Raw genomic sequence first — 18431 nt, 5'->3', positions numbered from 1 at the left:
GTAGACCCACCCAAACATGCTACTTCTGTTCCACTGTCCCTTGCCTCAGGGCAGAAGAAGGTGACCTCTGGTAGAGACTGCACTTCTGTTCCCTCTACACATGGAAGGCTTTGTTCCTGCAAGGAAGCAGGATCATAGCACCAGCCTGGATAAGGCCACTAAATGTTTTGACAGTTTGAGGAAAAAAAAATACTCAATCACACAGTTTATTCTCATATTGTTGAGTGTAATGCTTTGCATAAAAATCCAAAGAGATACTGATGGGGAACACTCTAATTGGACTGCAAGATCTCATTACATCGTAGAAGCAGTGCAATCAATAAGCCCTACCTACAGCTGCTCAAAAATGGAAGCCATTTAAAAACAATAACAGCTGACAAAGCCAGTTTAAACCATCACTATGCTGAAGGCCTCATGACTACTTTGCATCCTGTGCCATAAACTTGCAGACACAGGGCAGACTTTGGTTTTTGGCTCAGCTCTGTCAAAGCCAGGGAAAATAGGAGCCACGCATTGCAACAGAGAGCTGCAAACCTGAGCACTATACATTAAAAATAAGGATTCAAATACCATGTTTTCTAAAGTTAATAGCAGAACAGTTACTGTCAGCTGCACAAAGAGAATGAATCTGAAATCTGTTGCCAAATCAAACTTGAGCCTTAATATGAAACCCTAGGTTTTATGAAAAGGGTAGATGTGATTAAGAAGACAGCTAATCAATCAACCACCAAGACACTCATCTTCTCACTGAATCTGGTGCCATATGTAAAACACGTTGAGATCCTTGACTAGAATGAGATTCAACAGAAAGGCAAGGAATGATTGAGGGCAATCACGCTCTGGCAATGAAGTGCTAAGAAAATATCAATAATAATCAAACAGTAATTTTCCTGATGATAGCATATAGACCCTGCTCCCACTTCCTTGGGGTGATGTAGAGTTTTGGACCAACTGCTTCAAACAACTGAGTTACAGTTGTAATTCGGTTTAAAAAGTACATTTTGAAGTCTACCTCGGTAAAGTTGTCTTCAGTGGAACATAAGCCTTAGTTTTGTACGTGTGTTTAAGTACCTTTCTGATGGGAATGGGTTGTTAATGAGGCTCATGACACTAATTTGTATTGGAGTCAGTCACAGGCCAGAGCACTATGCCAAATGCATTGGTACAAGAATTCAGATGTCACTTTCTCTGGTCTGTGAATTACAGGTTCAAAGTACTGGAGAGAAAAAGGACTGACTGGCAGAAAGAGGTTGGAAGTGGAGAGAAAGTAATAGGAGTGTACACAGCAATGGGACAGTGGAAAATAGTGAAGTAGACAGTGGTCACTGTACACAGATAATGGCTTTCACCTCTCTCATCTGACTTCAGATTTTACAGAGCAAATTTGTGTAACTGAGTTTGTTGCTCAAGACTCCCTAAATCTGATCCATTTATCTGACTCACCAATTCATGCTGAAGACAAAGCACACTTCAACAAACCTCTTGATCTTCCAAGCACTTCCAAGCACCTTCCAAGTAAGGTTGTTCAGAGTGAATGTCATTTTATAGACCCACTGCCCATAAAAGACACATAATAACAATAAAAATAATAAACAACAACAGCAATCCTACCTCACACGGTAACTTTTTATCTGAAGTGTTGACACCCACAGTGTGATATTGAGGGGGAAAAATCTGGAATTTCAGTTGATATAGAAACAGTCATACCAAGAATAGACAGACATTTGCACATCAGTACCTTTGTGAAGGCAGCTACTATTCACTCTGAATGAAGTAATGCAAAGGATGTTCTATGGAGGAAGATACAGAGGAGGTTTTACACCTGTAGATATTTTCTTGAGTTCTCATTTATGTAATATACATACAAAAGCTTTACAAGCCTTCAGGTACAAACTCATGCTGAAGCCTTAACTCTGATATTTATCCAATTCAACTGAAAGTTAAACAGGAACTTCTGGGAAACCCTGGAGCTTGATCAGAGAAAGCTTGTTCCTGCACAACCTATGATGCTGGCCCAAGTGGTACCCTGCTCAGTTTTCACAGGGAACTCATTGGCTGAGTTCTCTGCCCTACTCTTGTAATAATTTTTTGTGGGTGAAGCCTAGTCAGTCAGAAGGTCTCTCCATAAGGATTATGTCCATGCCTGCAGTAGGATGCTTAATGAGACTGGTGGGCAACTACCATCCATACCACAATGTGAAAGTACCTGGGGTTTTACAGCATTACGTTGCTTCCTTCCACACTGAGGCTCATCCCTGAGCTTACCTGACCCTACTACAGGTTGGCATTTGGCTTTGCTGCAGTTATCCTGTTAGCCCAGGGAATAGATTTGATTTGGAGTATGATTGCTGAGCATGTGCCTACCAGCTGACTCTTATTGTCTGTGGTGCCATGCAAGTTAGTGCATCTGAATGCAACACTGTGTGTTGTATTTAACCAGTCAAATGGCATAGCTATCTCCTAACCATGTGTCTCGGTTCTAATTTAAATTCCCAGAGACTCAAACACATTTGATAGAACCAATAACAATTTATAGAGTACCCTTCCCTTTTCCCCCCTTCTTTCCCAAAAGAAGGGAATTAGATGTAGAGAGAGAAAAGGTAAGCACAACCACATAAATAATCTCACTCCAATTTGGAAGTTAAAAGAAGAAAAGTTTAACAGTAAATTTAAAAGTTATCTGAGATAGGGAAGTAACAAAGGTAAAGGGAAGGGAAAACAAGATACAAAACATGTAAATACAAGCAGATTTGTTATGGTAATGGGTTTGTCCACCTTGTGGGTGATGGCCACATGGTAAAACAAAGAGAACCAGGAACAGGATGGTGATGCTGGTAAGCAGAGAGGCAGGGAGTGCAGAGAGAGAGAGAACAGGAAGTCCCCCACTGCTTTTATGGACCTTTAGACAGGAAGGGGGAATGGACTGACCATGAATCACCTGGTGGTGTTCAGACCCAGTCCTGGGGAGGGGTCAAGACTACCTAGGGTCCAGTTCAAGGTCACTCCCCCTGGAGAGTTAACCCTGTACACCATGTCCTCTCCTCCTCACTTCTTGACACCATCTTGACTGGATGAGCGTTTCCAGTCCCAGCTTGACTGCCAGTATCTTCTGAAAGCACTCAGCATCATGATCCACATAAGCAAAGGAGATGCCTGAAGTTTTACTGATTCTAGAGCAAATCTGCCAGGCAACAGTAGCCTTAGGATTGGCAGATTAAATGTGGAGTCAGGAGCACCTCCTCCTTTTACTTGCTCCTTGTGCTGTACTCCACCAAATAAGTGGTTCTGAACCACTAGGTACAGCAAAAATGAAAATCATGAAGTTGCCTGTTAGATTTGAAGACATACAGAATAAAGTAGAACAAATAGCAACACAGCCCAGATGCCCCCACTGTGACAGTTTCACAGTCTCATGATGCTTGTTTCACAGCTTCCTTTGTACCCTCAGTCTGCAGAGATACTTATGAAGAAGGCATTAGCTTTGCTGTGAAGAATTAATTCCTCCCTAAAGCACACTGCAAATTATGTCACACACTTCAAAAAACCTTACAATATTTAGTATGCCACACTACAAATAGATTCCTGAAACACCAACAAATTCTAAATAATTGCCAACTGCATCCATGTAAATGAAATGCCAGTAGGAACAGCTATGCTCTGTTATTCTCTATATGCATTTGCTGTTTTGGATAATCTATTGTGCTGCAAAAGAGGTTTCATATTCATTAGCTGGCTCTTGTTTGTTAGAAGGAGTTGATTTACTAAGTATCTTGATTATTACTGTGGAGACACTGAACTGAAGGCAATACTTCATAATTGCATTTTGGTAAATAATGTTGAATAGTTTATTTTTAGTAAGTAGTTGGCAAGAGTCAGGCTACAAGGGTGTATTTGTGTGAAACACTTCAGCTAATAGAATCTGATAGTTTCTTTAAGTTGACCATGTCCTTTTCTGTAGTGTTCTGTCACACAGTTCTGACAATCTTTTCGGCCAAGAATCTTGCCTGTGATAGCTCGGTAGATAAAATAATTGAGATCCCAACAGACTGCAACACCCTTACTGACTCATTTTGCAACCTTGAGGTAATCGTGTCATCTGCTCTTGAAAAATGTGTGTGAAATTTGTTCTGCTATGGCTTAACCCCAACAGGCAGCTCAGCTCTACAGTCACTCGCTCCTCCATCAGTAGGATGGGGATGAGAAACAAAATGTGGTTACACTCATGAAATGAGATAAAGACAGTGTAATAGATAGAGTAGAAGCTGCACACAAGCAAAGAAAAATAATTCACTGCTTTCCATCACTGGGCACACGTTCAGCCATCTCCAGGGAAGCAGGGGTCCATCACACACAATGATGGCCTGAGAAGATAAACACCATCACTCTGTATGTTCTCCTTTGCTCCTTTCCCAAGCTTTTGTTGTTAAGCATGACATCACATGATACAGCAAACCCCTGGGGTCAGTTGGGGGTAGCTGTTCCAGCTGTTTACCCTCTTAAATTCTTGTGCACTCCCAACCTTCTCATTGATGGGGTGGGGTGAGAAGAAAAGATTGTGCAAGCACTGCTCAGCAGTAACAAAAACATCCCTGTGGTATCAACACCGTTCTCATCACAAATCCAAAACATAGCCCCGAGAACATACGCAGAGAACTAACTCCATCTCAAACCAAACCAGTACAGATTCACTTGTGCACGTACTACATTTTGAGGAAGTAATAATGGGATGTGTCACCTTGTGCCATGAGGCAATGGTTGGGAGAGGAATCAGCTTTAACATCAGCAGGCCTACTTATTTCAAGTCATGACCAGTGTGACAATCATCACCCTTGGACATCTCCAATGAACCTTACCTCACTCAGAAGATTTAAGCATATGAAACAGAGGTACTATTTATAAGAAAATTAACAAAAAATCAGTTTGAGGAAATCAAGAAATGTATCAAAATTATAAACAGAACACTTCCCCCTGATAAATTTGGTGATAGCTAGTTAATGCTATTCTTCATTTATCAATATAATGTCATCAAATTGCCAGCTGTGTTTTTACTTTCTCTCTCTTTCTTCATACAATAAATCCTATTCCTTCATATTGGAGATATATACTACATATATATGTGTGCTACTCCATCCCCACCCTAACGGCCCTGCTGGATTTCAGAGTGTTCAGGATTTTGCCCCAGGATGTGTTTGTACATCTGTGTATGTGGCAGGAGGTATAGCGAAGGGATTATTTTTCCACTCTTGACAGCATGAAGGATTTGAGCACCAGTGTTAGGCACACTGAATCTCCTTGCCAAAGCAACATGAAATCTGCTCTAAAGAAGCAGTGGCATGGCAGAGACTGTCAGATGCATGCTTTAAGAATATCCCTGAACTCATGCAATAATAGGTGCCAAATGTAAAGGAACTGCACTTTCTCTGCTTAGTCCAATTAGAGATCAGAGAAACTTGGTTACATTCAACCTGATACTTTCACCTTCCAATTACCCCTGTCTTTTCCACACCCCAAAAATGAAACAGCAGGAAACACAGGCTTATTTGCAGTTGTTGTCATTATGCTTCTTAAACAGGCAATGGGGTTTAGGGGAGAATAAGATATGAGAAAGATGAAACAGGATGTGAATGTAAGAGGATGTTTTCTATATGCAGCCAGTCTAATCCAGATCTCCAGTGAGCCTTAATTCACAGACCACTGGGACCACAGAAGGACTCTACTGACTCCACAGGCTTTGCAGTTCAAAACCTAAATGACCAACTTACATTCAGAATTTTCTGAAGCCTGAATCAGTTCAAAGTAAGAAAATCTTATACCACAGAAACCACTATCCATTATTTCCTGCCCAAATTTACTCTTTGTTTCAAAACACCTCATTTGATTTTAAATTTGTGGGGGGTTGGGTTTTGGGGGTCTGTTTTTTGTTGCTTTGTTTTGTTTGGGTTTTTTTCATTAGTTGGTTGGTAGGTTGGTTGGCTTGGGGGGGGGGGTTGTTTGTTTGCTGTTGGCTTTTTTTTTCCCTTAAGGGAAAAGAGAGTTGAGTTTTCAACTTTCTTGTGATTTTGTAATGCCAAACATTTCTAGATTATGCCAAGTCTTGTCTACTTTGCTAACCATTACCTTAGTGTAGGTGGAACAGGAAATCAAAATAATTGGAAAGCTATCCTCATTCCATCTGGACAAAGCAATAGAAAATACCATTCTGAAGAAGAAAATGTAAGAGAGGCTAATCTCTGTTTTTACAGTTTTCCTGGGAAACAAGTATTCATAGTTTTTCAATTAGGTTTTTAATCTGGAAGTGACCATATGGTCTGTTTTCAAGCATAAACAAAAGAAATACACATACAAAACCTGACCAAACAATACAGTCAGCCCACGTGGCACCCTACACTGACTGAAGCTACACCCAGATATTTCTGCATGACTTTCCAGGGAGAACTCACTGTGTAAATGGTAACCAGGCCAAGAAACTGTCTTGGCAGTCCTAATCCTGTCTCCAGATAAAAATCAATTGCTAGATGAACTGTAGCAATTCAAAAGTATCTATTCTGTCCAGGTTGTAATACACCAGGCTCACATCCCATCCAAAAATTTGTCAAGGATCTTTCCAAAGGATGGAGCATGAAGGATGTGTGACTAATCTCAGTAGCATCTACTGCTGGGGGAGTCATTGGTCCAGAATGATCCACAGTAAGCCTTGGAACATGGATCAGGTCCCAGCAAGGTGCCAACCTCCATGGCAGTTGTGCTCCATGGCATCCCTCCAAACGTGCCTGCATCTTTGAGGAACACAGTGTTCTTTTCTCCATAACTCTGCATGCTCCCAGCCTACTTGTACGCTTTCGAAGTACATATATTGCCTTCTGAAAGCTGGGATTATTAAGTGCCCGTGTTTGCTACTATTATCCTCTCCAGAGGATGAGTGAGAAGCAGAAATTAAATCACTATATTAACACAGAAACAGGAGAAGGAAGTTACAATGGGTTCCCCAAAAGACTTATGATTCCTATATTTCATAAAAACTGTACCATAAGCGCTAGCTATAGTTCTCAGACAACATTATTGTCGTAGGCATTGTTGCACATAAAAACTTCATTTATCTAAATTGAAGCTTTACCCTCCACAGGCTTCAGCCCTGCTATGATGGAGCTACTGTAGCAATGCATTATAGTGTCAAAACAACCCACATTTTACATTTTTAACTAAAGAAGGTCAAAATAACAAAATGCAGCCAAGGAAGGAACAACTGCTCTCATCTGCAGCTACACTAACACCATAGCTTAACCTCTCTGCTTTTTTGAGAATGGTTCCAGAGTTCCTGCAGAAGTGTGGAGTGATATATTATGGAAGACAAGCTGTGATTTTGAGAATCTCTATTTTCAGATGTTCATGCTGATAGCCCTCACACAGTACTGATGCTTATATAAAAGGTATTCAGCACTTCCAACAAATGGGCCAGTTAAGGTCTCTCAATTAGATACTCTCAAACAAATGCATGAAGAATCTCTTCTTGCCTTTGAAAATATTGAAAATTAATTAGCAAAGAAACTGACATGTCCTAGAGTAAAATATATACACTACAACCACTGCAGAAAAAGAAACAAACCAAAAGCAAAGCTGCAATAAGGATATCTAATTTGAGCCTTTTTTACCAAACCAGTGATTTTTAAGTCTATTAACAGCTACAGGCATAAGAAGTATGTGAAATCATTCAGGATGACAGATTTAAAGGTCCTTTATCACCAGAGATGAAACTATAATTTCAACAACAGATCAGCTGTTATACCAAAAAACTATAATGCCTGCAGCTAGCCCATGGTCAAACCCCTTCTATAACATATGATAGAATGGAGCTATGGAATTGTAGGTATTACAGGATAAAATACACTTCAAAAACAGACAACAAAACCTTTCTGGAAGGTTTATAGAAATAAGGTGCAGCAGCTCATACTATGCAAAAAACAAGCCAAGCTGAATCTGTTTATAACTTGCTAAAACACTTGAGATTAAATGGATGTCTTGCAGCTGAGATTAAATGGATGTCTTGCAGCTGAGATTAAATGGATGTCTCGCAGCTGAGATTAAATGGATGTTTTAGAGCAGCCATTTTCACATAACACACAAAAGGCTGATGTCTGTAACGTGTACCTCAAAAATGCATAGTTCTAGGTGATGAGCAGGTTTACTGGGCCACATCCACCCTACCAGCCCCACTCCTCTGCAGCTCTTCTGCAGCCTGGGTTTCCTCCCTGCTGTCTTAGTTCAAAGAGCAGACAGAAATAATTTTTACTCCCAAAGGAAGTAAAATAAAGCTGCTCTGGATGAATTGCAGAAGAATACAGAAAAATGTATTTAAAGATACAGGAAAGGTATCTGTACCTTTACCTGTACCTTTCCAGGAAAGAATACAGGAATCCTTAACACCTAGTGCAGGTACAGGATACATGAGAATCATAGAATCAGCCAGGTTGGAAGAGACCTCCAAGATCAGCCAGGCCAACCTATCCAATCAACTAGACCATGGCCCTAAGTGCCTCATCCAGGCTTCTCTTGAACACCTCCAGGGACGGTGCCTCCACCACCTCCCTGGGCAGCCCATTCCAATGCCAATCACTCTCTCTGTGAAGAACTTCCTCCTAATATCCAGTCTATACCTACCCTGGCACAACTTGAGACTGTGTCCCCTTGTTCTGTTGCTGGTTGCCTGGCAGAAGAGACCAACCCCCACCTGGCTACAGCCTCCCTTCAGGTAGTTGTAGACAGCAATGAGGTCCCCCCTGAGCCTCCTCTTCTCCAGGCTAAACACCCCCAGCTCCCTCAGCCTCTCCTCATAGGGTTTGTGTTCCAGGCCTTTCACCAGCTGTGTGCCCTTCTCTGGACACCTTCCAGCACCTCCTCCAAAACCTCCCCCCTGCCCCCAGCCAAGTTAGACCACAACAGCCCAGTGCTCATTTTCTGCCCCCCATTGTCTCCTGTTAGGCCCAGACAGGCCCTGATTGCACAGCAGGGAATTCGCTGCGGCCTCGAAGGCCACAGGCAGATTTACTCTCCTGTTGTTACCAGATGAAGGACTCCCTCTGAAGGAAGGGAGACAGAGAGAGAGATTTGGCTTTGCTGCCCACCCATAAAGAGACAGCAGAACTATGGCATTGAGTAACAAAATTCCAGTGTCTGGGCTTTACCTCCTGGGCCTCTCTGGTGCTCCTGGAGAACTCAGCTCCGTGGCTTGCTGAAGGGGCAAGGAGCCCACAGCTGCCCTCAGGAGGCAGGCAGCCAGGGCACACAGCCCACACAGCACAGCCCACACAGCACCCAGGGGCGATGGATCGAGCCAGGGATTTTCCGTCCCGCCCTACAGGTGTCCTGTTGTTACAGTAACAAAAGACAGAGGAAAATGCAAGTGTAGCGAGGTCTGCTACCCGCACCTGCCTTCTGTTATTGTGTTACCTGAGGATCTTGCTGGGTTTTCACAGTATCACAGTATCACCAAGGTTGGAAGAGGCCTCATAGATCATCGAGTCCAACCCTTTACCACAGAGCTCAAGGCCAGACCATGGCACCAAGTGCCACATCCAATCCTGCCTTGAACAGCTCCAGGGACGGCGACTCCACCACCTCCCCGGGCAGCCCATTCCAGTGTCCAATGACTCTCTCAGTGAAGAACTTTCTCCTCACCTCCAGCCTAAATCTCCCCTGGCGCAGCCTGAGGCTGTGTCCTCTTGTTCTGGTGCTGGTTGCCTGAGAGAAGAGAGCAACCTCCTCCTGGCCACAACCACCCCTCAGGTAGCTGTAGACAGCAATAAGGTCACCCCTGAGCCTCCTCTTCTCCAGGCTAACCAATCCCAGCTCCCTCAGCCTCTCCTCGTAGGGCTGTGCTCAAGGCCTCTCCCCAGCCTCGTCGCCCTTCTCTGGACACGCTCAAGCATCTCAATGTCCCTCCTAAACTGGGGGGCTCAGACCACATGGATTGAAGAGAAGCCTGACAAACTTGGCTCTTTTCTGTGATTCATTTATATTTTGACTAGATAAAGGAAAAAAAATCTTGCAAAAATTCACAGGATCACAGGATGTTAGGAGTTGGAAGGGACCTCCATAGATCAATGAATCCAAGCCATCTGCCAGAGCAGGACCATAGAATCTAGCACAGGTTGCACAGGAACACATCCAGGCTGGTCTTGGAAGTCTCCAGAGAAGGAGACTCCACAACCTCTCTAGGCACAGCCTCTTCCAATGCTCCGTGACCTTTACAGTAAAGAAGTTCTTCCTGTGGATTCCACAAAGGGAATCCTATGTAAAGGATTCCTTTAACAAGATGCAACTTTAATACATGTAAGGTTCTTTTGTATATTAAGGGAAGGTTAGAAGTGCAAATGTGTTCACAGAAATCCATGGACATCAATTTCATCAAGAGGTATGGGCAGCCTTATATAACTGCATCTCAAGTAGTGTAACTGTGGGCAAATAATTTAAATTGATCTTTAACAACAGCCTTTGGTCTGTACCTTAGGGAGAGGCATCCCCATAAATGTTCTGTTTCACTGTACAGAGGCTTCAAGTTTTTGGCTTCAGTCAGTATTGGAAGTGGCTAAATGTATCTTTATCCACCTATGTGTGTGTTGCGGAGGGCAGTAATAATTCGTGGCCGAGTGGAGAATTTATCAAAAATAGATATTTTTTATTTTTACAAAACCCGCCCCCACAACTATATATACAAAGATTAATTTCGTTTGATAAACAGGTTAAGTTGCATGAGAATTCTACAAGGATACCATTAATAATCTGACTATATATATTTGGAAGTCAGAGGTTGGAAAAGGACTCAGCTATTAATTAATAGCGGTTTCTTACTAAATTAAGCTAAGCCAAATAACTCACTCAGGCTGGCTCGTGCGGTCTGTCTTCCTCCTCCAGCGGCTGCAGGAGTCGTTAAGGGTCGTTAAGGGTCGTTAAGGGTCGTTAGGCAGACAAAGGTGTGTGCCTAACAGTAAAGCAAATCCTTTATCTCTCTGCAGTCCAGGCACAGGAGAGTGAGCGAACTCGTCTAGGCACAGGCAAAATCCAAAACGGGAACCCCAAAGGCGGGAAGACCCCCAATATTTATAACCTTGGCTAGACAAAGGGCAGAGTTACCACACCTTAGGCGCGAAAGCGCACGGCCAATCCCAGCCTGGCTCCAGCGCGGGAACTCACGGGGCAGTCGCCGCCCCCTTCTCGGCTGCAGGGCAGGCGAGGGGGGGGGAAACCAGGCGGCTATTCCCCTTTCCCCCCAGAAGTCTGGGCAGGAGAGGAATTTAGGGGTACAGGACTCCAGGACAGTGTGTTTGCTTCCGTGTCTACACTGCAACATTCTCGTTTTGATTTGTCACACCTAGGGACATGTCAGAAAAAGCTTGTATTTAGCAGAGGGCTACAAAATTGTATGAGTTTTTCATTCTTGGCTAAAGGACAAGCAAAAAATACTTGGCCAGATGAGCAGGTAGCCAAGAAACAGACAACCAAACTAATTTCTAGCTGTTGAAGAATATTGCCTGAAGAAGAGGACCAGTACTCAGAAAAGGAAAAAGCTTTTTTCGCAAGCAGCCTATAAGAGAAGGATAGATGTAACTTGGCTGCAGGGACAGCAAGCCTTCAGCAAAGCCTTGGAGTCTCTGCAGACACTGAACAAATAAAACAAACAGTGCTGGACATACTCAGGCCATGATTTGGATGTTATTTTTAAATTTGCTTTTCTGTAAATCTTTGTTTCCTGTTTTCATGGATTACTGAAAAATGAAACAATAAAGCGATGCACCTGCAAAAAGCATCTGCCTTATCATCAGTTTGTAAAACTTTAGCAGGGATACAGAAGAAAGCAGGCTGCAGAAAGAAGCTACTCATGATCTGAGATTATTATCCTACCAAGACTTCACTCTGTAAAGATGGTGCACATGACTGCAAGATAATGACTAAGGCTATGGGCAGCCATAAGAAGCTGTATTGTTGATTAGAAAGAGTTTATTTTTGTGGTAACTCACCAATAGTCAAAGCAACATTATCGCAGGACTGAGTAAGCCTTTGCATATAAATCATATAAATCAGTTATCTACAGAGCAGTGGGAGCAGCTGATGGAAGAGAAGGGAAGTTTGTGTCGTATTAATTATTGGCCTATGTTTATAAAGGATTGAGGTCACCCAAATGGGTAATTTAGCATCTTAACAGACTTTGTTTTTAGCCTCATTCCCCACTCTAAGCTAATTCTTGAGATATATATATATATATATATATATATATATATATATTTCATATTCATGAAGTATTTAAATGTTTCGTTTCTGTGCACACCTAGAAACAGCTGCTGGAGCAGCAGTTAGACCAGTCACAAACCTGACTCTGCCTGGTTCACTACTAAAGCATGTCCCTAAGTGCCATGTCTACACATCTTTTGAGTATCTGTAGGCATGTTGACTCAATCACTTCCTTGAGCAGTCTGTTCTAATCCTTTTGTGAGGAAATTTTCCCTACTGTTCAGTCTAAACCTCCTCTGTGCAACTTGAGACTGATGTTATAACTGTTACAAGGGCAGGTATGGTCACATTCGCTGTCAGACAGGTGCCTCTCTGTGGCATCTCTTGGTGAGCCCGGGTGCCACTCCCAGGTAGCCAAGAGAGCCAATGGCATCCTGGCCTGCATCAGGAACAGTGTGGCCAGTAGGACAAGGGAGGTTATTCTGCCCCTGTACTCAGCACTGGTCAGGCCACACCTTGAGTGCTGTGTCCAGTTCCGGGCCACTCAATTCAAGAGAGATGTTGAGGTGCTGGAATGTGTCCAGAGAAGGGCAACAAAGCTGGTGAGAGGCCTGGAACACAAAGCCTATGAGGGGAGGCTGAGGGAGCTGGGTTTATTTAGCCTAGAGAAAAAGAGGCTCAGGGGGGACCTCATTGCTGTCTACAACTACCTGAAGGGGCATTGTAGCCAGGTGGGGGTTGGCCTCTTCTCCTGGGCAACCAGCAATAGAACAAGGGGACACAGTCTCAAGTTGTATTGGGGGAAGTATAGGCTGGATGTTAGGAGGAAGTTGTTGGCAGAGAGAGTGATTGGCATTGGAATGGGCTGCCCAGGGGAGTGGTGGAGTCACCATGCCTGGAGGTGTTCAAGAAAAGCCTGGCTGAGGCACTTAGTGCCATGGTCTAGATGACTGGCTAGGGCTGGGTGCTAGGTGGGCCTGGATGATCTTGGAGGTCTCTTCCAACTTGGTTGATTCTGTGTAAGCTCAGTCTGTTGTAAGCTCAGTCTCTTGATACCTGGGCTGTTGCTGTGCCTTGTCATCTCTTGGAGGTGACACTTAGCAACCAGGCACCAAGAGAGCAGACACTGCAATGCTCAGTGCTGCAAAACCTGAATGCCATGACACATCTAACTCTTGGGTCTCTGATTTACAGTGAAGAAGATGTTAAAATGTTTCTTCACTGAGAGAGTCATTGGACACTGGAATGGGCTGCCCAGGGAGGTGGTGGAGTCGCCGTCCCTGGAGCTGTTCAAGGCAGGATTGGACGTGGCACTTGGTGCTATGGTGTAGCCTTGAGCTCTGTGGTAAAGGGTTGGACTTGATGATCTATGAGGTCTCTTCCAACCCTGATAATACTGGAATACTGTGATATCTAGTTATATATGGCTGCTTACCCCACATTTACTTTTGCACTTAACTGTATTGTAAAGGCAGTACACATACTGCACACTTCTATGCATAGAACACTTCTATATGTATAATACTTCTATATGTATCTGTATGGATACATATAGAAGCTTAAAGACGGTAGATTTAGACTGGATATTAGAAGGAAAATCTTTACAGTGAGAGCACTGAGACACTGAAGCAGGTTGCCCCCTTCTTGGAGGTGCTCAAGCTCAGGCCTGGTGAGATCTTAAGCAGCCTGGCCTAATGGTAGGTGTCCCTACCATTAGGGACAGGGAGGTTGGAATGAGGTGATCTTTAAGATCCCTTCCAACCCACACCATTCTATGAATCTATAAGATACAGGACTTGTCCACAGTATAACAAAATGGGGGGGTTTGACTCACCGATAGGGGCTTACTTCTGCATCTTAGAGGATACTGATTTTTACTATCAGAGCAAGACCTGAAATTTCTATTCCTTATCTCTTCTTCTTTCTGCAGGTAAGATGGAAAGAGATCTAGCTCAGTATTTATATTTTCTTATAAATGCTTTCTTAATACAGAAGTTGAAAAATGAAGGGTAACTTCTTGTATTTCTGGGGAAAAAAAAATCTTTAATGTTTCCAGCCAAAGATTAAGCATAATTTGCTTGATACCACAAAAAAAGGAGTGTAATGCTGCTCACATGCACATTTTCTGCTTTTTAATAGCTGTTAAAACAGCACAACTCCCACCACAAAGCAGAGAGCATAGAAAATGCTCAATATCCAGACCAACTGGATTCTTGCTATTCCTATCATCTTCTGCCTTGACCAGCGCTGCCATGAGATACCAGCTCAGGAATTCCTCCTCTCTTACTAGCTGATGAGCATTGCTAATCCCGGTTCTCAGGGCTGGATGTCATGCACATCTCCATGTCCTTACAGGAAACTGTACTTAACATATCTAAGCTATTTATCAGAGGCAAACTTGCTGACTTCACTTTGCTCTAGCACATTTCAGCTAAAGCACAATAAATGTTCCAAGATGACTGGAAAAACACCTATCATAACCCTGCATTCAAGGAAATGGTGCTGTCAAACTAGAGAAGATAAAAAGGGGGGTGGAAAGTATTTCTACTAACTTGCCTCTTCTGCTTTCATGTCTGGCACTCACAGCTCCACAAGATTTGCTGAATTAATATTTTCTAATGATTTTCTTCCTGTTTTGATCCAAGATGCAGTAAAAAAAAGGGAGGTGTCCACAGGACCCTTCTATAATCTTTTCATACACTACATATTTCTCCATCTGCACTTGCACAGCATAATTGAGAAGTTCTCATTTAGAGTTTGATTCTTTAATCACAGTTTTCCTTACAAAATCCTCTCTGGTTTGAGAGACTTCATATTAATTCCCCTCAAGTGAACCTCAAACTGATTACGTGACAGTGAGCATTACCTAATTAATTATTTAGAGAAACAACTACCAGATTACACACAGAGATTGAGCAGCATATGGTGATTCAGTTTTAATCCTCTGTGCCAGAGTCTAAATTCCAGGTGGGGGGATGCAGTCTTATTCTGGATATTAATCTGTCTGCATCTATACTATCTCAGGGAATGAACTTCTTGTCCTTACAGATTTTTTTACCATCTTGTCCACATTGACAGAGAAGCCTACATCTACCCCAGTTTAGAAAGCATCTGCTATGTCCCCACAAAATCCACTTGTTCACCGTATTTCTGAGGAGTTCCACAGCATTTCTGTACATTTTTAGCTCTATAACCCTCACTCCCATTGTCACCCCTGTAATGCCACCTACAGCATTTTGTTGCCAAGGCACTCACTGAGTGCCTTACTCTTCACAAGTAAGTCTCCTTCAAATTCCTTTAAAGCAGGAAGTCTCCAATTTCTTACCATTTCCTTGCATCTATCAGTACACAGGCACCCTAAATGGAAACAGAATTGGGGGGCTGAGATTTGTTAGCTTTGATGACTACTCACAAGTAGTAACTGAGCACATTAAGTTCACTCCAGATACTCTATGGATATGTCTGATCTCAGCTGCAAGCACTGCTGCATCTAAAAAACACCAAACCAAACAAAAAACAACTTCCCAAAAACCTCATGAGCAAAAGAAACCACGAAAATCAAACCAAACAAACCCAAAATATTACCCTTAGGCTGAAATGGCTTCAAGATTGTTCAGACAGAGGGGGCAAATAAATAATTACAGAGAGAAATCTGAACCTTACTTCGAAACGCAGTTAGGCTTTTCAGCACAAATGTCCATGCAAATGACACAGGTAACATCACTGTGTTGGAATGGACCTCTAGAGGTCATCTGTAGAGCAACACCCCCACAGGAAGCAGGAGCATCCCTAACTAGATCGGGCTGCTCAGAGCCCCATCAAACCTGACCTTTAATTTATCTCTAGACTGGGGTAAAGTTGAGAGGGGCAGGGGGAAGGTGCAGGGGTGGTTGAGAGCCCCTCCTGGGGACTCAGGTTTCTGGGAGGGGAGTTGTGTTTCTGTATTACCTTTTACCTTGTCTATTTCTGTTTATAACTGTATCTACTGTAAATATCTGCTTGTCTATTGTGCCAGCTGTAAATATAAGCTTCATTCATATTTCCAGAGCTGGCTGAGTCTAGTCTGGGTGATTTCTCAAGTGTGGGGGGGCAGGGAACACCCAAACCATCACAGTCTACTTTTTAAGTAACTTCACTGAGTAAATACAGGCAGCTATGGTCATACAGACTGAAATACTAGATTTGGACAGACAAAGGGTTTGTGGATTGCTCCCTTTGGCTTACACAGATCTGAATCTAGATTTTTCTTTAGACAGCTCCTGTCTTTGACAGAGATGGATCCATGGCAATAGTGACAGCTCATCTCTCTTGCTGCAACCAGGGAGAGGTAAATAATTCAACAACCAGGTCTAACACCACAAAAAACAAGTTACTCTTGCACATACAGGGTCGAAACTGCAGACTTCTCATCTTGCTTCCTGGTTTCTTCTGATGCATGATTTCATCAGCTTCATCATCATGCACAGGCTAATTCTGTTACTATGGCAAACAATATATCTCTCACTTTATTAACAGCCATTCTAAGCAAGGGGAAAACATGAATCTACAAATTTAGATCTTTGTCTTTGTTTTGTAGATTAGCAGATTATAACTGCCCTACCCGGAAAACCTTGCCATCCAAGGCTTGTGTTATGCTCTCACAGATGTTCACAAATAAATTCAGTCTCTGATTATTTTCAGATTAATGGCATCAGGCTCTATTAGAGCACTGCCAAATCGTCATTTTTTTGCCAGTCTTGGAAGGTTTTGTGCTCTTCCTTCCCCCCTCCCCCCAAAACTCTAAAAGTTGGGATTAGTCAAAACTCTCAGTTTTCATTTCCAAAGTCTCAAGCCAACCTTGTCACAAGCTTGACTCATGTTACCCTCAGGGCCCCAGGAACAAGACATCATCTCCACATTTTCTTAATCACTCTCAAGACTTTTAAGGGTCTGACTCATGATTTCTAATGCCTGCAGTTAGCAGCACTGCATATATATTACAAGTGTCATATCACCCATCTGCCAGTAAGCAAATTTTTACACAATGTTCAATTAGTTACTACTCACAGCTCCTAAAAACTTCTTTTCTTTTAAAATGCACAAATCTCTAATGACAAAAATGTTACAACACTGCACTAAGTCACTCACAGCAACAGAAAATAAAATCCTCATTAATTTGATTAAAAAAAACACTTAGCAAAAATCAGCTCCTACTCAGTTATGCATGGGAAACCTAAACAGAACTACTTCAGATTTCTTAACTCCACAGTCTACAAAACAGAAGCTTGTAAGCCATAAAATCTCTTGCTAAATATCACCTATGGCTGCATTTGCTGTACTGCTGTCATTAAAACACAAGTGCAAGAGGCAGCTTGTGAAGGTTTTTTCCATCTGAGGAACAAATGGCATGGCATGGCTACCAATATTCCCAGGCCACTAGTGGAACACAACAAGCACCTTCAGTGTGGGCTGAAGGCTCTTTGTGGAGAGCTGCAGGTTACCCTTATCCTTCCACAGAGACAGACACGTTTTCCAGGTCAGTGGTGTGGCAGCAGATTTGTTGTAACTCTAGGAAATCTCTGCAAAAAGAAGGACAGAACATCTCTCTCCCCATAACGTGCCTATGTTTAAATCAAAATCGATGGCAAATTCTGATGCTTTGTTTACTCATGTTGACATTTAATCATTTCACACTTTAGAGGAGGCCTTCAGTTACAATACTTGGCATCAAGTAACTGAGACAAAGCAGGGAGCCACATTTAGAACAGAAAACACAGAAATACATAGAGGAGAACTAATTTCAGGCATATTTAAATTAGCTGATAGCTTCACTAGACACTCACAACGTTTGATGCACCTCTCTCATTTTGGCTCTGCTTTTAAGCCTCCAAATACATTCTTAACTGCATTTAACAGGCATTTGATGATACGTACCTCAAAACAAAATCAGAAACACCTAAATGCTAAGAAACCCTATGAGGAGAGGCTGAGGGAGCTGGGGGTGTTTAGCCTGGAGAAGAGGAGGCTCAAGGGTGACCTTATTGCTGTCTACAACTACCTGAAGGGAGGTTGTAGCCAGGTGGGGGTTGGTCTCTTCTCCCAAACAATCAGCAAGAGAACAAGTGGACAGAGTCTCAAGTTGTGCTGAGGGAAGCATATGCTGGGTGTTAGGAGGAAGTTGTTGGCAGAGAGAGTGATTGGCATTGGAATGGGCTGCCCAGGGAGGTGGT

Source organism: Pogoniulus pusillus, chromosome 5, assembly GCF_015220805.1.
Source record: "Pogoniulus pusillus isolate bPogPus1 chromosome 5, bPogPus1.pri, whole genome shotgun sequence".
In the NCBI taxonomy this organism is placed as follows: domain Eukaryota; kingdom Metazoa; phylum Chordata; class Aves; order Piciformes; family Lybiidae; genus Pogoniulus; species Pogoniulus pusillus.
The sequence above is the reverse complement of the archived record's forward strand: the minus strand, read 5'-3'. Positions refer to the sequence as shown.